A 5,356-nucleotide genomic window follows, 5' to 3' on the forward strand; every position below is an offset into this window, starting at 1 on the left:
CAAGCTGCCAGACAGTTTGGCGGTAGGCGTGGCGAGGATCCACACGCCCACCTCCGGAGTTTTATTGAAACCTGCAATACATTTGTGTTCCCAAACATCTCCGCTGAGGAGGTTCAATTAACGTTGTTCCCATTTTCATTGTGTGACCAGGCACAGAAATGGGCTTACTCTCTCGAACCAGGGGAGATTACATCATGGGAATAGGTAGTGGAAAAGTTCATGAAAAAGTACTTCCCCCCAACGGAAAATGCCAGAAGGAGGAAGCTAATTACCAATTTTGAACAGGATATCGACGAATCACTCAGTGACGCCTGGGTGAGGTTTAAAAGGCTAGTAAGAGATTGCCCGCATAATGGCTTACCAGATTGTCTACAAATGAAAATCTTCTACCACAGTTTGAACCTTGCATTACAGACGGCTGCCAACGCGGCAGCAACTGGAGGTCTTCTTGACAAGACTTACGACGAGGCCAAGAATAAACTTGATCGCATTTCAAAGAACCATGAAGACTGGAGAGAAAGCGATCAAAGACTGAGAATTAAAGACAGTGACGCAAATAATGGGGCCATTGCATCCCTNATGAAGACTGGAGAGAAAGCGATCAAAGACTGAGAATTAAAGACAGTGACGCAAATAATGGGGCCATTGCATCCCTACAAAACCAAATGACTGCGATGATGAATTTAATACAAGGAATCGCAATCAACAGCCCACGAACGCATAGGGGGCAAGTCAACGCAATCGATTAAGAACCCACAGTCTGTCTATTTCGTGAAGAATAATCCTTTTTCCAATACTTACAACCCTGGGTGGAGAAATCACCCTAACTTTGCGTGGAAAAATCAACAACAAAATTTTCAACCAATGGTGTAAAAAGAAGGGCCACCAGGATTTTTCCCACGAACAAACGGTCAAATGCAAAATCAAGCTAATAGTTCGCAGGCGCCACAATCTTCATTGCTGGAGAGCTTACTGAAACAGTATATTGAGAAGAATGAAACAATGCTCTAGAATCAAGCAACGTCCATCCGCAATCTTGAAATCTAAAAAATAGACCGCAAGGGGCACTGCCAAGCTCAATAGCGCTCGCCCGCAACCTAGGAAGTACAGGAAAGGAGTAATGTCAAGCTGTGAAGTTGGGAAGCGGAAAGACAGTGTTAGAGGAGAAGAAGGAGCCAAGTAGGACTACTCCAATTGCGATGGAACCGCAGACCCTGTTGACTAAAAAAGAAATAGAAGAATAGGAGACGATGGAACCAGAGATTGCGTACAACTGCTACCATTCCCCTAGAGATTTAAAAAGAAGAAAAATGATGAAGTGCAGTATCAACGCTTCATGGACATGCTGAAACAATTGCATATCAACTTCCCTTTCACTAAAACGATTGAACAGATGCCGAAGCAAGCAAAGTTTCTGAAGGACATAGTGACGAAGAAAAAGAGCACTAGTAAGTTTGCAATAGTGCCATTGATGCAAAGTTCAAAATCCATAATTCCATAGAAAATGCGTGACCCCGAAAGTTTCATAATACCTTGCTCGATCGGAGGGTTGTATATTGGTCAAGTGCTTTGCGATCTCGGGGCCAGCATCAACTTAATGCCCCTTTCAATTTTTAAGCAGCTGAATGTGAGGCAGCTGACGCCCACGATAGTGACTCTTTAGTTAGCTGACAGGTCCCTTGTGTATCTAGAAGGAAAGGTGAAGAATGTCTTGGTCACGATTGACAAATTTATCTTACCGGCAGACTTCATCATCCTTGATTATAAAGCGGACAAGGATGTACCCATCATCCTAGGATGACCATTTTTATCCACTGGTCGCGCTCAGATTGATGTGTATAAGGGAGAGATCACACTGAACATGAATGGACAGAAGATCAGATTTGATATTATCAGAGCCATGAAATATCCAGAAGAAAAAAACCTCACTGAGTCCGATGATGAACCCAGTTTGAATAAAGAAGAAAAGTCCGAAGATTAAAATGAAGATGAAGATGCGACCACATCCATAGTAGCCTACAATACGATCACAGAAACAACAACCAAAGAAGAAAAGCTAACAACGAATGAAGAAAGAAAAACACCAAAACCATCCTTGGAACAACCACCGACAGTAGAGCTGAAAATCCTTCCAAACCACTTGAAGTATACTTTTCTGGGGCAGAATGAAACGCTACCAGTAATAATTTCCTCTACACTTCGAGAAGATCAAGAAAATGTGCTGCTGAGTATCCTGAGAAAGTACATAAAAGCAATTTCTTAGACGCTGGCAGACATTAGAGGAATCAGCCCCGCATATTGCATGCACAGGATATGTCTCGAGGACAATCAGAAAGGATCGATCAAAAATCAATGCAGACTCAACCCTGCGATGAAGGAGGTCGTGAGAAGGAAATAATCAAATGGTTGGATGCAAGGATTATCTATCCAACCGCCGACAGCACGTGGGTCAGCCCCATGCAATGTGTACCAAAGAAAGGAGGGATAACGGTAGTCCTAAATACAAATAATGAACTAATACCGATGAGGATCGTCACTAGCTAGCGGATCTGCATGGATTACCGCAAACTGAATGCGGTGACAAAGAAGGATCATTTCCCTTTGCCTTTTGTCGACCAGATGCTAGACCGCCTAGCTGGAAATGATTACTACCGCTTCTTGGATGGATATGCTGGCTATAACCAAATCATGATTGCTCCTGAAGATCAAGAGAAAACCACATCCACCTGCCCCTATGGAACGTTTGCATTTTGATGTATGTCGTTCGACCTATGTAATGTGCCGAGCACTTTCCAAAGGTGTATGATGGCCATCTTTTATGAGTATCTTGAAGATTCTGTAAAAATTTTCATAGACGACTTCTCGGTGTATGGGCAAACATACGGAGTCTGTCTCAACAATCTAGAGAAGATACGAAAGAGATGTGAGGAGATGAACCTTGTGCTAAACTGAGAGAAATGCCACTTCATAGTGAAAGAAGGTATTGTGCTTGGGCACAAAGTTTCTAAGGATGGGCTGGAGGTGGACAGGGCGAAGATTGAGGTGATTGAAAAGCTCTCAACTCCAACAAATGTGAAGGCTGTCAGGAGCTTTTTAGGACATGTTGTGGCTGGTGTCGGTCCTCAGTTTTTTGTTTGTCGTGTTGTGTACGCACTGTTCGTGGTGGTGTAGTAAGTACGACCGCGGGTGGTGCTGCTCAGGCCGCACTGCTTTCGTCTCGTCACTAACGACGCTCACTGCTTGTATACAGATCTCTCACACATCTCAATCTCATCCACCCCATTCGGAGCTCTCTTCCTGCATCTTTTAGGGTTTCATGAAGGATCCCATTCCTTAGCTTCGTAAAAGGAAAATTGGGAAATATCCTCCTTCGACCCTACCGCAATTACTTGAAATTGTTCTAAATTCACAACTAGTGCGAAATAAGTATTAAGGTATATGATACATCATAACTATAACGTTTATATTCTATTATAAACCCTTCTCATGCACTTAAATTTAATGATTTGGGTAGTGATTCAACAATTAGACTTCTCATCTCTGAGAGGAACTCTTCACCGCCTGCAACGCTCTATAAATACCCCCGTCTCGACCGCGCACCCCCTTCGTCTAAAGCAGTTCGGCTTCCCTTTCTTCTAGCGCCTGCACCCATCGACAAAGACATTCCACCAATACCGCAGCAAGCATAGCTTTCACGCCCCACATTGTTCATCTATTGTTTTCTCTCTTCACACCTTAGCACAGGCGGAGGCGACGTAGAATAGCGGTAAGCAACCGCGCCTAAGATCATTCTTGCGTCCTGGAATCGGACTCGACGAGTGCGATCGGCGCACCATGCGTTGAGAGTGGAAGAGGGGTCGACTCTATTGCGCGAAAGTACGAGTTATATTCCTTTGGGTCACGCACGTCAGAGAAAAACATGTGCTAGAAACTTGCGGAAGCCGAAGACAACTTGCCTACTTCGCCTCCACACGCCGCTTCCGTTAGTGCTCTGCTCCCGGGCTTCGCTTCTGGTATCTCTTTTCACTTTTCTATTCTTCGTCATCTGTGTATCGTTGAGTTCGATTTTTTAAATGGAACCTTGCATCTTATATTTGGTCTGCCTGTGTTCACGTTCCTCTTTGATAATTACGCATAGGACGTAACTAAATGGTCTGAATGGGTTGAGAACGCAACTTAGCTTAACATGACCTAAAGATCTCATTGTATGCCAATCATCTGTCTTATGCATGCATCCATCACCCTTTAGAGCCTGATCGAGGAGGGATCTCAGGAAAGAAACTAGACTTGGATGAAGCTAGCGTATAGAATCTAGACTAGTAGAAGCAAGATTAGACTCTATCATATTAAACGAGATACTGAGACCTTAGACATAAGCTTTGTTTGTACATGGCATCACATGGCACCCTAGAATAGGTTATGGTAGTTTGTCGGTTCCGCCTGTGTTTGATGCTGTTCATCGCATCATCGCCATGGACAAGAAGTAGAGGCTTGAACAGAGTATAGACATTATAGTATATACATCTGCTACTGTGTCATAAAATGAGCAATTATAGCATTTGCCGATGAGAGATCGACTTGCTGTTGTATACTGTGTACGGCATGCATCGGAATAACGTGACCCGCAACTCTTCGGAAGTGTTAGCTAAAGCCCTTCTTCAACCCGGTTCCCCCGACATATCATCCTGTCATGTTTCTCGTGTTATAACTTTTTCTCATATTCTGCCGCCACGATGAATCTCTATACCTTCAAAACTATACCGAACCGACTCATTTTTTATTGTCATCTGCAAGTTTTCAGAAAATCACCGTCGTATTGTCTCCATAGTCCTCTCCATGATTGACCTCGGGGTCCTTACCAGGCACTAGAGAATTCTATACTTGGGATTTTGCTAAAAAAACTTGCATGGTACAAGCATACACCACCATACGCAATATAACCATATATTTCATCATGTACAATGCATCAAGTTTCTTGGCGCCGTTGCGGGGATGTTACGACACATACGTTGTCTAGCAGTAACTTTTGATCTTTCTTTGCAGACTTTCCGTCTCTAGTGCACTAGCTTCTCTTAGTAGGGAAGAAGACGGCATCATATCGAGCGATAGGACAAAATCTTGAGCCAATATATGACCAGTAGATTTTGAGAGGACTTTCTAAGAAGTAAGAAGAACAGCTTGCCAAGACCAAACAGAGAAAGATCCAAACATGGTGGAGACAATCAGGAAACTAGAGCACCAAATGCAAGAATCATGATATCACTTGGCGACCAGTCCTAATTGGCAAACTACGCCGTAATAGGCCCACTCCGGGACTATGTGTCGCCTACACCTTATGATTTCTCACACAGGATCA

At 43.6% G+C, this 5,356-nt stretch overlaps 1 non-coding gene across 1 annotated transcript; it reads right to left on the reverse strand.

The window, feature by feature from the left end:
- Nucleotides 1-252: 252 nt before the first annotated feature.
- LOC120080680 lies at nucleotides 253-359 on the reverse strand. The gene has a single exon (XR_005482629.1). It is a non-coding gene; the product is annotated as a small nucleolar RNA R71 (small nucleolar RNA).
- Between the last annotated feature and the right edge of the window lie 4,997 nt (nucleotides 360-5,356).

The sequence above is a fragment of the Benincasa hispida genome, chromosome 6 (genome assembly GCF_009727055.1).
Source record: "Benincasa hispida cultivar B227 chromosome 6, ASM972705v1, whole genome shotgun sequence".
NCBI lineage: Eukaryota > Viridiplantae > Streptophyta > Magnoliopsida > Cucurbitales > Cucurbitaceae > Benincasa > Benincasa hispida.